Genomic DNA, 22,148 nt, shown 5'->3' with positions numbered 1-22,148 from the left:
GATTGGTCTGCCATAAACATTCCGACAGGTTCGACTCGACAGCCATATTTTATTATGTTTATGCGGACCGGAGCCAAGAAAGGAGGTTATCTTGTTAAGGTAATGCATCGTGCAGGCCACTTAAGAACGGGGAATTAATTGACTAATATAAGGGTGGGGTGGGCGGCTTTTCCGACGAGGACGCTTCCCAGATTGAATTTTTAAAATGTCAAGAATTTTCTCCAAGAGGTCTACACTTAATAAGCTCTTCTTGTTCAAAGCTAATAAATGCAATTCATAATAATAATGCTAGTAATAGGTAGTGATTAATTATTTATTAATAGTAGCAATAAGTACTTACAATAGATTAAAAATGTCTTAAAAAAAGATTAAATTCGTTTAAAAAAAAGTAAATAAGAAGACGTTGGAAACCGTCAATTGTTGTGTTTTTTTAAAGCGTAGATTAATTGGAGCAGGTTGACAGCTAACCTAAAATTTAGACCCAAAAAAATCTAATTTTTTTCTTTCTTTGCAGTGTTTTACATTGAAAATAGAACAACTCAACGATTCCTATTCTCGAAGCAAATATCTAAGAGCACCTTTTGCTGAAAACAAACATGTTCAATTATGTCCCGATTAAACATAAACAAATGTCATTCGTGTCAAACGGCGGGAAATTCAAACTTTACACTGTTCTAAACGGTTTAATTTTTCCAACGCGCGATATTTATTTTTTTATTTTTTTAATGCAGTTTTCCCTTCAGTGAGATTATTGATGTCGGTCCGGCGCATTATTGGCATTAGCACCAATTTGTCATAATAACAAGGCACGAATCCGGAAGCGCGGTTTATCTGCGTGATTTAGTGCGATACCGGAAGAGTGCTAATAACGGCTTCCTTCTCCCGTACCGTGGCTTATCTGATGAGTCCTTTCCTTATAGCTTCATTACCGCATTAATCCTGTCCGAATTAATTTCGATTTTTTCGGCCAAGACCGAACACATAAAAGTTCCGGCGTGATCCGGCGAGACGGTCTCACCCCTCCCCACGTCACCCTAATCCCCCGCTAAAGCTTTGAATATAGGCGCTTGATGATCTAAATTATGCAATTTTCAATATTGGCCACCCACTCGGGCACGTGTCCGCCCCAGCACGTGTGTTTGACTCATTGCGGACCGCAAATTCACTCAGAATCCCGATCTCCGATGACGAGGGTTTCGGCCCCGAGATGCTTTCGTCCTTATTAATTTACACCACTCGACGAGCTGCTCGGGGGATGTTTTCGGATCCAGTTGGTCGGCCAAGTTTCGGGTAAACGCTGTCCCAATTAAGATTTTATCAGGGGCGGTTTGCTAAACTTGCACAAAAGGCACCTCACGAGAGCGGACCGGAACTGATTTTTTTCGATCTAAAACGTTGTAACGGAAAAGTGGATTTTTTCGAAAATAATTCAAATTTAAAAGGGTGGTTGGTGCGAGGCTTTCGTGATGTTTCCAGTTTTGCGTCTAGTAATTTATCAAGTGATTTAAATGCAGTGACAGCTGTCAAGGTGTATTGAATTTTAATGGTGTGACAGAGGAGGTAGTTGCCGTACAAAGCAGTGGACGGAGAGTGACCTTTCCAACTGATAGTATTCTCATAACAATTTTTTACACGCTTGTAATTCACAATTAATTAATTCAAAGAACACATTTATGAAATTATTCCATTTTTAACATTAACAGCGAAAAATGACCAAGATTTATAACTACAGTGTCATAAATAAATACCTCATTGTTGGTAAACAGCCAATAAATATCTGTTGAGAACTTTTCTATAGTAATTCTTAAGTACCTAAAGGGTACCTACTATAAACAACCTATGTCAACCTCTTTTGTGGAAGTGGCCGCCCTAGCTAAATTTCAAAAACCGGTGATGTTTTCAAGAATATAGTGATGCCAAATTTTTCCTAATTGCATTTTTGTAGATTTAATAATAGGTACGAATAAAATTCTAGTCGTGGTTCATTTTTGTTCCTACAACCCTTGTTTTGTGTTATAGAGCCACTATTATCTATTATTTCTAACTCTATAAGACTCTATAAAAATTCGCACGGGTTTAAATCTGGTAACAGTGCAAGCCACCCGATGAACTTCTTTTATTTTTTACAAATGTTCTCCTAATCAGATGAATTCTTTTAATTTTCAAAATAACTACTTACACCGTTAACCAACAGTTAGTTAATCTAAAAAACTGCGTTGATAGGTTTCGGATTTATCAAGTCCAAGCCGCCACAATTAATTCCGAAATTACCAACAAACGTACAAGGTTTCATCAATTTTATCATTGCTAAAATCAGAATAAAAAAACTCCTTCAAATTTGAGAAGAAGTAACAAAATCGTACATTTTAAAATAAAAAGTTGACGATCGCTGATAAAATCTAATTAGCTCTGAAATTTTGTTAATCAGGTCAGAATGTAATATTTAATAAACCATTTTGATCGACATATCGAACGTGGCAATGGCATCTGTAATAAAAGTCCTAGAGCTCGGGGTGACTTTTATCAACCACTCGGTATATACAAACTTGTTAATTCTATCGTGTGTTCAAATGAAATCCGGGGCTGAGTAGGCGTTGGAAAAATTAAACCGTTTAGAACAGTGTAAAGTTTAAATTTCCCGCCGTTTGACACGAGTGATATTTGTTAAAAAAAGAAATATTTTTGACTCTAAATTTTAGGTTAGCTGTCAATATGTTCCAATTAATCTACGCTTTAAAAAAGCACAACAATTGACGGTTTCCAACGCCTTCCCAGCCCAGGATTTCATTTGAACGCGCGATACATACTCTAGGGAGAAAGAACATGTAGATTTTTATTTTATTAATTTAGAAAAACCTTTAGGTAACACTTTCCGATTATTATGTAGTTATTATCAATCAACATAACCCAATATCTATGATATCGTTTCATGATTCGTGTTTTAATTTTTTTCGTAGTAGTAGAATATGTCCCCACTATTTAACGATAGAAAAGGGTATATCGGGTAAAGTAGGCTTTTTCTTGTCATTTGGGCTTTGATCTTGGTCCCGGAGAGACACAGCCCTAAGACCATTAAACTTTGTTGTGGCATTTCGCCCTGGAAAACCAATATCTGTTGTGCGGCGGTGGCAGTTAAAGGTCACATGTAAACGCGTGTTCCCTTAATTAGTCATTACGGGGGCGGCGGGAAGTGCGGGGACGACGGTGATTGATGATGAAGCCTTCGCGGCGAGCTTTTTACAACGCGGGAACCCCGCTCTGCTCTGGCGATGAGACGCGGAATTAACATCGGCTCTGCCTCCGCTCTGTCCTCCTGTTCGACTCGCATGACATGCCCCATTCGACATGGCGGATGCGGATTATACCGTGAACACGAACCTTCGGCGGTACCAAACATTTTTTTCCGCTGGGACACCTTCCGCACTTCTGCGCCTCTGATGCCGAAGAAGAATCTCCGAGATGGACCGCGACGCCCTCCTCGTCGACACCGACGACTTCTGCTGGGAAAGTTTCTCCAAAACGAGGAGCGAGAAAACGTCTTCTGGAGAGGCGGAGGCGCGCGTCTCGATCTCGAATGATCCTGGCAACAAACAGTCCTACTTACCGACCGAGAGGAGCAAAGCACGGTCGAGAGGAGTTCTTCGGTGAGTTGACTTGCAAGTCACACATCCAGAGCGAACGTTGTCGCCAGGGCAACCGCGGAGGCGCCGGTTGCCATGCGACCGAAACAGCCGAGACTAGAGTAATAATCCTGCGAAAGCTGCGAGTTTCAGAGAAATTAGTTGATGACTCGGTCTGAAAGAAAGGAACCGAGTTGCAAATGAGTTGCCGCTGATTCATTACGGCCCGCCTGTCCTCAAAACATCAACGAAACATGACAACCCAATTTCCAACCGAGGACGATCGATCTCGACGACGTCGCAAGACGAAAAATTTCAGCCCTGCTGAAAGTGCGACGCAGACGACGGCTTGTTTCCAAGACTGAAATTGCGAGAATGCGCCAAATGCTAATCGAACGTTATGAGTCTTCAGACACGCGGACATGAAGAACATTTCAGACGAAATAAAATTATAACATTTTAAAATATCAAAGCGACTTTGCAGGAAGACAATCAAGAAATTCTACACAACTAGAATTTTTTATTTACGAGGTAGATCGAAAATTTTTGCATTTTAAGAAAGTAAGTTTTATTTTCCAAAAAACATTTCTATTTTTGTTTTCCTTGGCCTCTTCGAGATGACATTTTTCAAAATAAAATCGACGTGTCTGAGCAATTTTCTTAAAAACATCACATAACGCTTTTATGAATTTTGTTCCAAATTTTATAAGTTCACAATATACAGGGGGTAATCGAAATACACGGGATAATTTTAACCACGAGCTACTGGCTTTATGTAGAACTCGGAAAAAATATTTAAAAAATTCTATGTCAAAAAATAAATTGACATTTAATTTTTGATGTACAATTTTTTATAGTTGCTTTTGGTCTTCTACGTTATCCCACAACCTCGTAGGTAAAATTTCGGCACATTTTTAAAATACACCCTTGTATATCATTAAATGTCAATTTATTTTTTGACATAGAATTTTTTAAATATTTTTTTTTGAGTTCTACACGAAGCCTGTAGCTCGTGGTTAAAATTATTCCGTGTATTTGAATTACACCCTGTATATGAAAATTTTTTATTTGAAAATGCTGATATTAAAACACAAGGAAATCAGACACCACATGAAAATAAATGAATATGTATTGCTAATTTTTGGTTTATGATTCCATCACATCGTTTGTAATTTTTTCTGTTGTCGTGAGAAGAGAGAAATCTCCCTGTCGCAACATGTAGCCGGCGTTTGAAGTGTAGGGCCAGACGAAGGAAAGAGTGTACGAGGGTGGCGAATCCGGGCCCGGAATCGGAGTAATGACAGCCCCGGCTCTCACAAAGGCTTTAATTAAGACAGTGCCAGATAAGGCACGCGCATAAAAAATACACGGGGAGGCAATCATACATATGCCCGACGCATCGGGGGAGGGTCGGGACGGCTCTCGAGTAGGCCGGAGTGATTTCCACTGATTTCACTTACTCCCTCCTCGAACATGCATTTCGGTAAATTGCTATCATTATCTTCGGTTTCTGCTTAATGAATATGGGATGACGGAATGGGACCGGAGTCAATCAGAAAATTGCTTTTTGACCATCCGAACTCCCCTCTCGCTGCTGCACCGGGCGAACCTTTTTAAACCCCGGCAGCGCCACCGTTTGTTGGTCACTGGAGATTAATCAACGGCTGATTAATAAAACGTTTGGGTCCCTCTGGCCGTAATAAATGAACTCGATCCGACAGCTATGATGTATGTCCGTATGTTATGATCCATGAATATATCGAGCAAGCTGTGAACCGCCATAACAAAGTTGACGATCGCCCTCCGCGCCCGCCCATTATCCAGTTTGTTTTTACGGACGTTTGTAGTTTCATTAGTTGGACAAACACGAAACGACGGCAAAGAAAATAACGTTTATTTTTGTTAAGTGGAGGACGAATCGCCGACTCCTAAAACGCACATCGTCCTCTTTATGCACGCGTATTATGGCCCGTTAAAAAAGATATAGCGGGCTGCGAGTGGCGGCGTCGCCATGACGACCGGGGGGACGCTCTCGGACTTCTTCCTCAAAGAAGATGCCGCTCGACTACGACTTCTTATTTGCCGGATGTCATTATGCAAGTATTTATTACGAACAACAGGGAAATTTCCAATCGTTTTTCGCCACTTCGGATACGGGGCGTAATTGCACGGAAAAGGACGAAAAGGATTTCGACGGCGGAGGTGATTCGTGACGGCGATGGAGCCTAATTAAGATGTTTCAGGATTTATTTCGTACGGTCGGGAGGACTCTTGCAGATAAGGATGTCGCCGTTTTCCGACAATCAACAGATTGGCTAGTGCCAGATTGATTCCTTTTGCAAATGAGTGACGGTTAACAGTTTCGAGCATAATAAAAAAAAATCTTGAAAATTAAATGACGTTTTTCCAAACAGAAAAAAGAAAATTGCTTGGTGGGATTGTTTTGCAAAAAACATGTAGGTACTTTAAAAAAATAATAAATAATGGACTTTTTGTGTAGTACTTTTTTTTACCTGACCCCAACGTTCAGAAAGTAACAGAGATCCGCAGTATCATTCTAAAAGCTACAAGATAAGTCTCAAACATGTTGTTACATGTTGGATATTCAACATGTAAAGAAAGAATATCAATTCCACACCCAGTGATAGAATAGTATATTATTCAATTCGTTCGTGTGTAAATTGGGTTCACGAGTGCCTTCAAGAGCTCAATTTACACACGAACGAATTGAATACCACGTTTTGTTGGGCTGCAAATCGCTTAAAATCTTTAAAATTAGCTTGACGTTTCTTTTTGACAGTTGTGACATTTATCAAAATTCGTTCACACAGAAGAAAATTCACAAATTCTGACAGTGGCGAACAAAAAAATACTATGACCCACGGCCGTCGGCCAATCCATCCCTCGTATTTACATTCACCGGCAGATCGCCAATCGGATGCGCACATCGCGCATCACGTAGAAAATCGCTAACGAGGCACAATTTTAATTGTCAAATATTAAAAATCAAATGAAATTCCATTTTTTTTTGGTATAGTCGTGGAAAATGTATAGTCTTCAATGTACTTTTTTTGTAATATTGACTAAGTGAAAGAATTTTTTATTCATCAGATTAATGTTCTACTACGATCTATCGTCAGTGGATTTATTTTGTAAATGAAATCTTCTACAGTTATCTGCTTATTGTTGCCAGCTATGATTGTAAACAATCAAAACCGGTCAAAAAATATATTTGACATTTTTTTCCGTTTTTATCTACCCTTTCCTCAGTGATACCTACATAATACACACACCAAAGTATGACATTGTATTTTGAAGAGTGACGTTTACTGAAAGAACTAAATTTGAATTTGTAATGTATGTCGGGGAATAGTTTACAACTTATCTATTTTTAGATGTACGTTAGACGCTGTGTTGGCTTCATTTTATCAAGATACTTTTTCCCGATAACCACTTTGAAAGTGTATTATGATATGTGTACAGGAGCGGCAAAATTATTGCATTAAACTAGGGATCCTTCCCTCAAAAACTACCACTCGGCAGTGTATAAGATTTTATCTTTTTGCTCCTTTTTAAGCACGATTTACTTTTTATTGTGGTGTTTCTTTTCCCTTTATGGCAATATTGAATCTAAATTTACCTATAAATGATTTCAACCTAAATGAATCAAAATCAAAAAAGTTGCTATCAATGTCGTTCTGTGGTCTTTTTGTTGTTCCTTGTGATTTCCTTGGAGTTCTCTGATCTGGGTCATTTTTGCTGGCTTTACTATTCTCTTTATTATTGTCTTAATATGTATCAACATATTAAGATAATAATTTTGCTTGATTGTTCTTTCTTATTTCCATGGATATAAAAAAATCAAATACCTTTGAGCGAATTTTAGGACATACCTACTATACAAGGTGACTCCAGTTTTACCGCCCGATCGAAAACACCCATCTGTGTATCGTTATAGAATATTTTGTAAAAATTTCAAAGTTTTTAATGAAACAGGTAGGTAAATATTTAGTTTTAATTCAATAACCGCTAACATTAATTTACATAATTTTTCACTGATTCCTTTCAAACATTTAGGAAAAATTTGCTGTCATTGAAATCATGAAAACATTACCATTTTTTGAAATAAATGGAATTGGATATTAATGCGCGTAATGAACTATGAAACTATGATTTATTATAAAATTGGGCAATCTCGTCCACAAAAGAGGTTGACCGGAGTTGTTTATGGTACCCTTTAAGGACTTAAGAATTACTATAGAAAAGTTCTCAACAGACGTTTGTTGGCTGTTTACCAACAGTGAGGTATTTATTTATGACGCTGTAGTAGAATAATTCAAAAACTAATAATTTTCTGATACTGGAAAATTGATTGCACACATTTAAGCCTTATATCAAGGGAACGTTTCGTGATTTTTACAAATTTTTAACAGGGTGCGTACGGTAAAACTTGAATCACCCTGTATACTTACATAATAATCTCAAGAATATTTAAATTTCACTCTGTAAATTGGACTCTGTTTTATCCCTTTTACATAATCGTCCAAGAATCTTTTCTGTCGTATTCTAATAAAATCTAATCGATCGATTTCTTTCATTTTCTTCTTTATTCTATGTTTTAGGTTTTAGCTGATTCTCATTTGCTGCTTCCCACTTTGTCCCAAACGTTTTACTCGTCAACTCTCACCAAAACTTCTCAATCAGAGAATCCCGGGAAACGTCAGGAGAATTCAATGGAATGTTACGTTGTTAGATCAGACCAAAATAAAATACTAACTGAATATTATGGACGGAATTTATGATTTAGAAATGTAAACTGTAGCATCGATCGGAGCAACACACGAACTTAACTTCGCAGAAAGTAGTTTTCCGTTTCTCTTCTGTCCATCAAGCTTCGTAGCAAAGTTGTTGCTTGTTTGTCGCAAATAATTCTTAAAGTCCGGTATCTTTTTCTTGTACGTGATGGAAGTTATTTTTCCATGAGGACAAGGTGGTTGTTCGTACCCCGAAATGTGCATTTTAAAACCCACCTCGCGATCCGTTCCTCTCAAGTCGAAATTCCTGGATCCCGGTGGTGAAATCTTTGCGGAGTTGATAGGGTAGTTGGTCGACAGTTGACTGCGGATGCATTAGACGGACTTCCGGCTGTAGTGCGGGAGTCCGATCGACTGTAACGTTGGCAATACACCACTCATGCATATACATACGCTGACTTCCGGACGTGATGTCATGTGTGATAGGGACGTTCATCCGAGTGGAAGAGGGAATTGTGGGGACGTCGATATGGCTGTCACCAGACGATGACTTATGTCTCGTCTGGAAAGCGCCAACTTAAAAACCCGATCTGTGCCGTCGTCGATTCGATCGAGGGGGCGGTTATCCACCCGTCAGTAATTAAACTGGAAACTCCTGAAGAAAGTGACATGTGGACAATGATGCCGCATTATTATGTGGATGCATATGGGGTGATGCTGCGATAAAATACGCTGGATGTATGAGGGTGATCCCCCGCAGATTACACAGTTTGCAGTTTGGATTTACAACCTATATCGCCCGATTCTTATGGATTTGTCAGCTCTCGCTGTGTGTTTTTTGCATTATTTTCGACGACAAGTGCAGACGGAGGGACCGCACCACAAAAAATTAAAAACATTTTTCAGTTTATATTTCCACGATTTTTTGAAAGAGAAACGTTTCTATTCTACTAATTGTAAATAAAATTAAACAAGTGAGAATGACTCAATGTAGAACAACTCACCATGCCCGGTTCACGAGTGAGAATGACTCACAGATTCTGAACCATGCCCGGTTCACATTTTACTTTCTACAATAGTTTTATTTGGTAGTTTGTCAGCATTTTTTTTTTATTTCCTCTTTCTTCTCTGTAGTCACAGGGTCATCAGGAAGTGCTTAAGTTCGCATTTTCCTTTTGCCTACGAAACACCACTGCACGCGCTCCCCTAACATTTTAACAATGCCTCCCATACATGCCGGAAGCAATGTAACATTGAATGGACATTTCACTTTAATACCCTTCTACTCTAGAACCATTTACTTTCTTTATCTCTTTTATAAACTTTTTTTCGAGTGTTTTTCGATAATTTTTTAAATTCTGAATCTATCTACTTACTTAGTGACGGTTTCTTAAAAAATTTTACCCCTACTTTATCTTTATCTTAGCTTAATCGTACACATTGTATACTTGCTACACACAGTCGTTTTATTGGTTGCCTAACGCTCGAAAAATCGATTGTTAATTAATTATTAATAATTAATGCTTTATCTTTAATAGTAAAACTCATTCTACCACTTATTCTGGTGCTTCAAAACTGACGTTTTCCTGACATTTCACCGAAAAATCACCAGTGGCGCCGCGTTTGGCAATATAAAAAAGCTCGGCTTCGCCTCGTGCCTGAAACCTAGTTTTCGCCCTACCGTACCTACTCTAATGTAAATAACTATTTTTTATACATTCCTTCAAGATTGTTGCCTCTTGTGAAAGCAAATGACGCAACATCTCATTCAGAATAGGTATTTCTCACGATTTTCCAATAAATTAATTTGATTTCTAATTTCTGCAGTCCAACCTTGGAATAATTTACCGCGTGACCTTTTCAAAATTATAATTTTGCACTTTTGAGCCTAAAAATGTGTAAATTGCGCAGGAACTTGTCAAAAACCGTTCTAATTAACCGGCATGAATTTACAGATTGTGCTATTGGCAGAGTAATTAAACTAAAATAAATGAATAATAATTATTTGAGCTAATTGATTCAACTGAAGTAATTAGATTCACCTCAGTTCAGTCAATTTATTCAAAATTCACTTACCTTAATTCGAAATAATTGAAACTAAACAATGGAGCGTTTATCCGGCGTGTTTGAAATCAATTTTTGCCGCTCCAGAACGAGATTTCACTTAAAAAAATTACACACACTGCAGCACAATTAGCGGCAATTAACGCTTTCACCGAGAAGAAGGTTGAAGCGATTCGAAAAAGAAAAATTTTTAGCCGGAATCGATTTTCAATTCCTCTTCTCATCGCCGCCGTCCATAATTCGAAGCGATTCTTTTCGACAATCGAAACATCGCTCCATTGTCGCTTGATATCTCTATCTGTGTCGTTTTATCTGACAATGAGAAACCGCAAACGCGCCACAAGTCGCACACAGATGCTCAAGAACTAAGTTAAAAAGCGTCGACATTGTGCATGATCCGCGGGCGCCGAATAAATTCCTAGGCCGTTGCTATCGGCCTAAACAATGGCTCTCTTCTTAAACAGATCCAGTCGGAGGATTGCGGCGCGTGCTTGTAAACACTACCTAATCACCTGTCTCAAAGATGCTAATCAGAAGCACCGCATGTGCACCTCATTGTTGCCCCAGCGCCGTTAATCAAATCATTCTTCGGTCGGAGTCGAGTCACTTTTCTTAATAAACTTCGCCGGGGATTTTTTTCACGAGGTTGCCTCCAAGAAGTGAAGAGTGTTGAAGGAAAACAAGCCGGAACGCTGACTGTGAGAGGTTGCTTCTTCGCCGAAAAGGGAAAAATGTGCAAGAGGAGAGTTAAATTTGCTCCTGATGGACGATTCACGTTTGTGAAGGTAAAACAAGTATTCTTTTGCCCGCACCTGATATACTTTGCAAATATCCTTGAAAGTGAAAGGATTCGGTCGGACTGATCGCTTACTTTCTTTCCTCTTTCGACTAGTTTCTAATCATTTTATTTCCACTGAGCTTTTGTCATGCCTATTTTTAATTTAAACCCCAACGCTACCAATACTATATTATCTACCCTTAAATACGTTCGTTATTAAAATTATTATGAAATGTATGTTCCTTGAGCAAGCTTTTAGTGACATCAGAAGTGGTCGGATTGCTTTACTTTCTCTTTCTTTTCCGCTGTAAGTACTTCTGCAACGTTTATTTTAATACCAAACAAACTTTTAATTTAGCTTCTTTTTAAATTGTTTTCCAAGGTCAGAGTTTATATTCGATTTAAAAGTTTTTCATGAGGCGTTGCTTATGTCTGTATTGAGAACATAATATTTGGAAAAACAGTAAACCTACAAAGAAATAAGCAAAAAATTGAATGTAAGTACCTATCAAAAAATGCAGACTGTGGAAGTCAAGTATCGATAAAAAGCAAAAAAGGCAGGGAGCTGAAAAGATTGAAAAATTTTAGGAAGAAAAAAGGCTACTTGTACCCAGTACGTATGTGAAATTTTATTTAATAGAGAAAATACAACCTATCGGGTTGGCAGCTCTGTATGTCAAAAAGTTTGATTTTGCAAAATTGTAAAATAAAACGTTTGGTCAGCCGAAAAGTCTAATACAAATTTTGTATGGTAGATATTTTACAACACTCCAACTAATTAGGCACTCGGCATTGCCTCGTGCTTGAAAACTAGTTTTCGCGCTGTAAAATGCCCCTACGGTACTCTAATGTAAATAATAATTTTTTACACTAAATTAAAGTAATGTATAAACACTTTAATTTTAAAGTAACTGTAAAAAGAGAAAATTAACCGTGCGTGCTACTGCACTTCCCCAGATATTTAAGCATCCGTCAGTAAATCGCAGTTACCTTAGCTTAAATTGACAAGTAATGATGTGTTTTACAGCTGGGGAGGCCGAATTTTTTTTTTTTTGAAACACCCATTTAGTTTCACGAAATGAATAAAAAACATAATATTGCATAATCAGTATTTTGAGAGAAGATCTTGTCTTGTCTTGTCTTGTTGATTGTATGTTTTTTGAGCAAATGAAATTTTTTTGGGAAAGTTTGAGTTGTTTTCGTGTAAAATATTTTTCAAAATTAATTAACTTAAAACAAGTAGCAAAACCCCTATTAAGGTAATAATTTTATTAATTAATTGAACAATTGCTAATTGTTGTTCAAAAGTTTTGTTTGGATTGGTTCTAAATTGATTAATTTCCTTTTTATTCACAAAGAATTGGTGTATAGATAGCTTGTATTGTCAGTAAAAAGTGATTGATTGTCTAGTATTTTAATAGTGTATCTATTGATAAAAAGTACAGTAGTTGACCTTTTCACATATAGACTTTCAGAAACTTACTCGTTTTTTCCTTAGCTGTCAAATCTATTTACTCACAATCAGTACTGCAAATGTAATATCTAATTTATGTTTATTTGTAGCGAAAGTTAAATATTTCTTACCTTCTTGACAATACCTACATATTTTACAATATTCAACAGTTAGAATTGATAACAAGTTGAATTTCTTTAAATTGGTGGCAACAATACTAGTTTATTATTCAAGAAGGAATGTTGTCGAAACAGGATTCAAAGAAATCAGAAATTTGATCATTTATGCAATTTTTCTTAAATAAAACTGAAAGTACAATAAAGAAAATTAAATATACCTAAGAGTTTTTGTTTTATTAGCTTATTCTTCTGCTATGCAAAATCTAGCATCAATTACTTCTTAGATTTATTATTCCAAACTGGAAGTTCTGAATACTTAAATGTTTTAGTTTGAATTGTTTGGTTATACGAAGTGGTCACAAAGTAGATTAAAAAATAATAAATAGGTAATAGATAAGTTGGATGCCAAGAAAAATTGTTTCCTAATTTTAAAATCATCAGTCGTATGGAAAATATGTAAATATATGTTAATAATTTCTAAATATTACATTACTTAGGTATACAGGGTGTATCTCAAATACGTGTGTTAATTTTAACCAGTGGAAGAACTTGCCATTTTATTAAATTTTTCTCTATAACATTTTGCAAAATTCGCAAAAGTTTTCCAATATTTTTGGCCCCCAAATTTTACCAAACGAGTCGTTTTGTGCGATTGACTAGTCTCAATTTTTTTGTACCTAAAATGAAAATTTAAAATTAAATTATTTTATTAAAAATATTTCATTTAACAAGCTCTGATACGTGTTAAAATTAACACAAGTATTTTAGATACACCCTGTACCTACATCCTTCCAGGACTGGGGTCTCTTTTTATAACGTCTCATGTATTTTACATACCTACTTTCTTAAATTTTTTATAGGTACCTACATTTTAATTTTTATTATACTCCATAAACACTTCAGTAATATTTTTACAAAAAATTAAGCAACAAATAGGTAATGTTTTGTTTGTCTTAAATTATCAGTTATTTGGAAATTTATAAATCCATTTTTATCCAACTAAGATCTAATCGAAGGAATTTTTTCCTCAATTAAATTTAATTTTTTTCATTGTCAATACAAAATCTCAATTACTAAAATAATGATGACACGTTTTGCAAAGAACTTGATCAATATTTTTAAGCAAGAATTTCATTATCGTAATCAGTAGCTTCATTAGACAATTTTATTTACCTAACTAGTTCTTCGAGATAACAGTAAATGATTGATTCCATGTCAGAGAATTTTCTTTGTGGGAAATGATTCAGTTAAATATTGCAGACGATTCTTATCTTTTAACATTTATTTTCGTGTTCATACTTGCCATCTTTAAAATTGTATTTGCTTTGTTTCATTACATATCCTCTTTTGTTGTCGCGTACTTATACAGGGTGTCTCAAAATTCGCGAATTCCGAATTCAGAGCGTTGTAGGGGATCACTTCAGTAGTCCAAATTTGCAAATAAAAAAAATCGGGACTCCCCCCACAAAGATACATTAGTTTTTTAAAATGGAACGGCAACGTAGCTAGGATAGTATTTTGTCACAGTGGATATGAAGGGTTCTATGTATTCTTCAGGAAGAGCGATTTTTTTTCTAAGTATTTTTTGATCTCCACTGGGTCCTTCCTTACCACGCTCTGAATTCGGAATACGCGAATTTTGAGACACCCCGTAGATACATAACCTATGTTTTTAACAAAGAATTGAAAATGCATCATCCTTTCTGAATTTTGCTCTAGGACTACATTATAAAACCGGTGTTTTAAATTACGTACAATATGCCACAATTAGGTCAAAATGAAAAGTGTCATCGGTAGGATTTTCTCACTTTAATTGGCTCAATGTGAATCCGTAAATGACTTAATCAGGAATAGATGAAGAAAATGAAAGGCACTCAGGTCCCGAGCGTAGGTGTTACGTAGTGTCGCGTGGAAGGTTTCTACGAAGAGTAAAAAAAAATCGATTACTTCCGATACCTAATCTGGGATTGCGATTTGCGTGCAGAATGTGTCGAACCGAAGTAGGTATGTGTGACGTAGATTAAAACGGCATTGCGTGAGCCTCCGTCATTGCATCCAGATTGCATTCGGTTTAATGCGATTTGATTTGACACTAATCCCGTTATCGAATTTGGCACCCCACGCATCATCGTGAATTGAATTATATTAAATAGCATATGGGCGCGTGATCTATTCGGAGGAAGCGGCCGTCCTCCGGGAGCGGCGTCGGAGGGATCAATCCATAAAACATTGCTGGCGATGGCGTAGGTGCCGCTGCACTTCCACGTCGTACATTAACTAACACGGGTTTCGTCGGCAAATTAATGACGGGCCGGATCCGCAAGCATCCATTTTATCCCTAACAAAATAGCTGAAGGGTTAAAAAATTATAATAAATCATATAAGCGTTACTTTCGAAAACCATCAGAAGTGTAACCGATACAAAGCGCTGGTCGGGCTGACAGGTGAGGGAAGACAAATGATAGAACTCGCTGGCCGCCAAGCGCTGCTCCCGCTGAAGTGAAAAGAACCAGGATGATAAATTACAGAGGAGCCAATCTACCTACCGGACACCGCCACAACCAGTGCCGGGCCGCGCTCTGCCACCGACGGTGGCGGCGGCTCCTGCCCCGACGACCAATCGATATGGGGCGCGGAGCCACTCGAACCCGAAGATGGACGGCCCCCACCGACACACCAAAGAAAAGAAAAATTGGAAATAACAGGTACCAACTGAAACAATTTTTTAATTTTCGCGGGTTGGAACAGTTTAGTTGTTATTAATTAGGTGGGGTGTCTAGTTTGAGCCGCCCCCGTGATCGATGCGTGAAGTAACAGGTACGAAACGTATCCATCCAGGCGTCGAGGGCGATTAAATTCATGAAAAATCGGAAGCCATCGATGAGCACCGGGAAGATCCAATATTAGTGAATATGAATAGCGCGGCGGGATAGGGGATGCAATTAAATTCTGACGTGCTATAAGGTGTCGGTCGTACCATCATAAGGGGTGTTTATTAAATAGCTGTGCACGCCACACGACGTTATTAAACAGGGAATTCGGGCGATTTCGCAGACAGCCGAGTTGGAGTTTTTTCGGGAGGCAAATCCGACAAGCACCCCTCACAAATTACCTAGATATAATGAATCGGATCTCGACGGTGATAAAGCACCGACCGATATCTCATCATCCAAACGAGCATCATATGTTTTCTCTCATATTAATCGGAACGCTATCAAAGCGGTTGCGTGATCCAATTTATTCAGATCATTTCGAAAATTCATCCGGTTTTAATTTATCGACGAGGGTGAGTTGCGAAGCAACGCCAAGTCTTGCTGAAGCGGTGACCGTCTGGAGTTGGCAATTTGGCATTGACCGAGCGCTCCATCCGGTTGTCTTTGAGCGGTCGCGACTCCGGTGGTCACCGTTTGATCCGGACCATCAATCAGCGTTGAAAATGTGACGGTTCGAGGCCACCGAAAGACCGTCCATTCTTGCAGGACGCGGATGCGTTTATCGGCCATCATCTTGTCGGTCCAGATGGAGCTTCGACGAATGAGAGGCCGACTAACCGACACTCCCAAGACAAAGGCGGCCACTTCCGCTCCTGAGCGAAGTAATTCAATAATCTCCTCATCAATCAAGCTGCAAGTCGAGGCGTGAGCTGGTGGCGGGATGAAGACACGCAAGTCGAGCGTGCGTGATGCACACACGCACCGCCAGCTACACTGCGTTCGTTGGAGAGATGCACCGGTGGAAGATGGCGCCGCGATCGGTCCTAGTTGGTGTTTTCGAGCACACTCTGACCCCGAACCCGACGCTCCCCTCGCCGATCCTGTGGGATTCCCTGCACCATCCCGAGCCAATTCTCCTCCGTGCGCGTTATCCCGCTTTGTAATCTCGAACACGCGCGTCGCGTTCCAGGTTTTGCACTTATCTGAAGTATGGCAATATCAATATCCGTTGACATGGTAGCTCGACGGGAAGAATCGCATTTGGCGGCGGCGGCGGCGGCGAAGAATCCAGAGATGGAAGTCGGCTCGTCTCTAGGGAGATGTGCGGAGATAACGGCGTGATGAGGACGAGCGAGCACCCTCGCTAATCTCACATTGATTACATACGCAATATTAGATAACACTTCCCTTTGCCCTACACCTACACCGGGCCGCCGTACCTACACCTAGAGGGACGGCGGCGGCGGCGGCGTGCGTGCGTCCCGCGACAGTCTTTAATGCTCGATATAAATTGTGGGGCTCCTGTGGGAGCGGCACTATGGGATAATGGAGTGCCTAGTGTTGGAGCTTATCGCCAGATGAAGACTAACGCCCGCCATGGTAGCGTAATTAAGACAAGAATTCGAGTTTATGTTGGTACTAAACGGAAAGTGGAGCTGGGGTAATTGGGGCAAAGGGGGTTTACGGGATGCGGACACTGCACGCGGACAACTTTTTACAACTCTTGTGATGCTATACTCCGCGCCACGAACGGCGAGAGTTGACTCATCACGAGTCACTTCTCAAGACATTTAACTGTCAGATTCGGTCCAAATTAAGTTTCCCAATTACTGGTGGGGCATTGTCCGGTTAACGACGTCCCTTAATCCGGAGCACCATTCGTCACGTTTGACGGACGTCACTGTAAGAATGCGACACATTAATAACGGGGCCCCCGTGTAGGTGTCGACCCCGCATGGTACGACAGGTAACACGGTAGGTGTAGCCGCTGTCACGGTAACCAAGGCAACGGCCAAACTGTCCAGTCATGGCGGCCGATTGAAACCTAATAATTAATTACTCGGGTAAGTTGTTCGTCAGCATGACGTACGTGGATGTGTGGAAACCACCCCGAGGCGACACCAGAATTCGGCGATTTGTTGTTATCATCGTCGGCTGGGTTTTTCTTTTGGGTTGTTTTTTTTTTCGAGGGAAATTGATGGGTCGGCGGGAAAGCGATATTGGAATTCCTGGACGGAATTGTAATTAAACGTTACCCCAGCGCGGCCTACTACTGTGTGGGTGCCCCCCGGGGTGCAGTTCTCGACTGCGAAGTCGCCGACACCGATTCGACATGATGTATTGTGATACTGATGCGATCGGAGATCGATCAGGTGCGACGTCGAGGTTGCCAAATCTGGAACGTATCGTGGAGATATACTGCCTCCAGAGAAAAGGGGGAGGTCAGATCTTTTACTCGATTCGCAACGTTTGAGGAATGAAAATTGAACGTTTTTTTAGCAGGCATACTTATTGTGGTCCAATATTTTTTAATAAGCCTACTTCTTTGAAAAAAAATCTTCATTTATTTAAGTATGTATGGTTATCATTTAAAAGTACAATAAAAATACATTATTTGTCATCATTATTTCGTATCCACGGAGAAAAAAGCCATTTGTAAAAAAATGTAACATAATTAATTATGCTTCTCGGAGGCAGCCTGTAAGAACGTAAAATGGCGAAAAACACTAACAAGATCCAGGTCAGCAGCTATCAATATCGAATCGAGTCCGCGCGAAAGAAACAAGAATCGTGAAAAGCAGTTAAATTATTAAATAGAAAACGTCAGTCGGAATAAATCGTCGAACCACGCGTCTCCCATAAAAACAGTTTTCACAGAATTATTATAATATCACCTTCGGTAATAAAATTCGTCGGAATCCCACATAATAAACCAATAAAATTTTTTCGTCGCCCCAACCGATCACATTCAGTGGCGTAGCCGAGCAAAAAACCGCTTCAATTCGTCCCGCATCAGACTAATAAAATTCGAGATCTGCTCCTTATCTCCATTCGTTACGAAGAGAATTCCATCGGGTACAGCACTGCCTCCAGGACCGGATCGATCCGCGCTTTCGTCCTGACGAGCTTCTCGTCGGCCACCTCCGACTCCGAAATTTGTCTCATCTGTGACCGCTATACTCGATTAAACAAATCCGGGAGCCGCGTCGGCCAATATACTGAATTAGATAATTTGATTTGGGGTCGAGCGTCTTTTGTCCGCATGGGAACGGACAGCTGCTACCGGAAACACTTGAGGAGCTCCTTCGGCCGCCGCCGCGACATCTCAGAGGCGGAGGTCCTTGTGCAGACGACGGCTCGATGGATGCGACGGAGAGATAAAAAGACAAGGATGATGAGCGCTGATAACGTCGGGAACTATTCAAAATCGGGGGGTTCAAAGGACAACTTGAATCCAGCAAGTGTGACCCTTTTCTAAACAAATGTAATGGGATGACGAAACAAGGAATTAGAGGCTGGCCAAATTTTGAAATTAACATGGCGGGTACGGGGCTTGGTAAAAAATCAAAATCTGCAAAAATTACAAGGAAAATTTTTTGGAGAATATCTTTAAAAAATCTAAAGAAATTAATCTAAGAAATTACCTAAGTAAATAAGAAGAGAATCGTCTTTAATTAAATAAAGACAAAATTGAAACAATATCTACGAAGAATGTGTTTAGTAGCAAAGCAAACATATCCGTAGATACTGTAAACTTACCTACAATTAAAAAAAATCAAAACGTTTGACCGGATATTGTTTAGTTTTCTGAAGAACAAGTGGGGTAAAAACCTTTTTGGCCTCCTCAACTCTAAATGACATGTTTACACATTTTGAACAGCTACGGTATCTTGTTTTTTACGCACTAACCAAACTATCTGTCATTTTACCGCACGGAGTGCGTAAACTAACACGAAAATTTTAAGCTTTCTGGGACCTGCAAAAAAATGTTAGCTTATTATAAATGAAGTCCATTTATACTAAGACAAGATACCGCTACAATTGATCCGCTCAGTTTGCGAAAATGAACATAATTTAATTATTTTCTATTAAAATCTGATGGCGCCATCTTGTGGTGTAAATCTTAAGCATGTCAGTTATCGGTGTAATAGATAACTTTCTGCCATTTCATTAATCAATTGTCAGTCTTTGACAGGTTTTGCAAAATTATTGGTTACTGTTACTACAAATTTCATCGCTCGGTTTTTGTTAAATCAATGGTGTCAATGGTGTTCAATCTAAAAACCTCGTGCTGTAAAATGTAGCCTGCCGCATTCGTAATGTAAATAACTATTACGAAACGTGCTTGAGCTACGTGAACTAGTTTGTCCCACTCCTAAGAAATTACGAATTTACCAGAAAGAAAATGCAAGTTTTGAAACGAGGAATAAACAGAATCAAGTGCAAAGCTCTAGTTGTCATTTTTGGTCAACAGGTGTCACGATTTGGTGACCATAAAGCGCCATGGAGAATGGAAATCTTCAGCTGTAACTGAAAGTTACGTTGAATAGTCTGTGAAAAGAAAAGTTGAAGCGGTCCAAATGCTTTCGTTTCAATCAAATAATTCCCTCTCAAATGGATGCGCCGCGGAATCACAATTAGTTGAATAAGCTGTGTTATGAATACTAGAGGCGTTTAACAAAACTTGTTAAGAATAAATGCTTAAGGCACGTGTGCTGCCACTTTGAATTTGTGTAATAGCGTAGAAGACAAACTATTATAATTTTTGAAAATCAATTGTGGAGGTTATGTTGTTTCAGGTTTGACAGTACAGTGTCAATTTTTGGTGCTACCAACCTTGCAAAATAAAATGTTTCGTACTGAAACAAAAATCGTTATAAAGCTCGGTCGAGTTTCATAATTATTTCATAATAGATGTGAAATAGGAAAAATCATTTCTAAATGATTTTATTAGTAATGTTAATTAATTTACAATCTTTCCGCTCATTGACTGCATCATTGCGGTAGGTACTATTGGGAGCATAAAAAGTGGGGCATCAAATTTCTGTCAGTTTTCAAAAATTCGATGTAGTTCAAGCTTTATTGTCATTTTTTTTTTGACACTCACACTATTCTAGCTGACAGTTTAAAAATTTATTTTATACTCCTATTTTCTTTTTCCAAATGCCCTATTCTTTTGATAAAGGTATTTAATATGCAAATTAGAAAAAATAGCATAATAAATTCGTTTTATAAAACTTAAAGAGCACTCGTCATTTACAGGCACTCCTCCTTGCAGCAGTCGTGCTGCAAATCTGACTCGTGTCTTAATATAAGTTTTATAACACTCATGTTTTAATATACTATTTTCAAACTACATACCTTAATCGTCAATTGTATGTAATAATCCACTCCAACTTTTTTAACGAACTAGTATTTATATTTTATCATCAATCAAGGATTTCACTACGAGACACGATGAAATAAATGAACCTAATTAAGTTGTTTATTTTACTGATTTTTTATGTTCATCATTCGATAATCGATTCATATTTACCAAAAAAATGTACCCAAGTCAAGCCTCAATTATTTTATGAACTTTTACTTAACCTGGTACCAGGAAAATTAGTTTCTGCGTCACAGCAATCAGAACACAGTTTGTACCACCTGGTGCGATATTGCACCTCCTGTTGGCGTGGCCCTGTGTATTCTAAAATTTGTATCTACAGGTGTTCACACTGTAGTCGTAATCAGCGGAAAAAGATGGAAAAATCTCAAACGCCAATGATGACGTACTTTTTGCCATGCGGTCTAGAGCACTTCTTGACAATTTTTCCAGATGTGGCTCATCAGATGCCAATCGACCGTAAAACTGTCTAAGGAAGAGTGAAAAGCACCACATTCTGTCGATGTTGCATCTATGTTACGTGATAAGTAAAACAACGAGAGTGAAGAATAATAACTCCGGAGCGCAATTAAGCCGGTGGCCATCGCCGAGCCGCCGATGATGATCTGTGGCTTCTGTGTTGTCAGTGGAATCAGTGCGTGGATGTTAACGTTCCGGGCATTTACTGGTGTTATAGGAACATTAAGAAGTGCACCCCGCTGGTTGGCAATCAGAAACCCATTAGACTCGCGCGGATTTCACAGCGAATGACCCTGACCGAAACGATGGACGATGAATAAGGCATTCCTCGCTGACCATTCTCCTCTTCTCCCCTTCGTTCGAATTCTAATCGCCGCACTTGATTTTTTCTCGCACACCCCCACGCTCCGATATTGACCGAAATGTGACACCATAACTATTTGCCGATATTTACCCCAAACAAACAAGGGAACCTGTCACCTCTTAACAGGCGCTAAGACAAATGTCGCTGTTGACAGCCGAAAACTGATACGTCGGGGGTGACTCCCGCAATCTCGGGCCGGAGGAATCTATACCGGGTGGTTATAAAAATCACACAACGTGACGCAAAGGGCAACTACGGGCGTGGGTCGCGTGTTCCCCCAAGAGAAATTAGTTGGTCTATTTTTAAATTTGATTTTGCACCACCTAGATCTAGTCGAAGACTTTTCGTGTTATTGAGTTTCTTGCAGGCCTGTACCGGGTGGATTTTTGAGGCCCCACGAATCCGGTGTCGGTCGTGATATAGTTGTTGTGGGCCGA

At 39.1% G+C, this 22,148-nt stretch overlaps 1 protein-coding gene across 20 annotated transcripts in view; it reads left to right on the top strand.

Moving 5' to 3' along the window:
- Nucleotides 1-22,148, top strand: part of SoxN (SoxNeuro) — a 212,283-nt gene that overhangs the window by 76,603 nt on the left and 113,532 nt on the right. Inside the window, exon 1 of one of the 20 annotated variants that reach the window (XM_069049046.1) lies at nt 14,720-15,493. The exons of the other annotated variants lie outside the window; for them this stretch is intronic. The gene's annotated coding sequence lies outside the window, so the exon portion shown is untranslated. Of the gene's footprint in view, nt 1-14,719; nt 15,494-22,148 lie in introns of those variants that run through there. 20 annotated transcript variants of the gene reach the window in all.

Source organism: Tenebrio molitor, chromosome 5, assembly GCF_963966145.1.
Source record: "Tenebrio molitor chromosome 5, icTenMoli1.1, whole genome shotgun sequence".
Taxonomy (NCBI): domain Eukaryota; kingdom Metazoa; phylum Arthropoda; class Insecta; order Coleoptera; family Tenebrionidae; genus Tenebrio; species Tenebrio molitor.
This window is presented reverse-complemented; position numbering and strand designations above follow the sequence as displayed.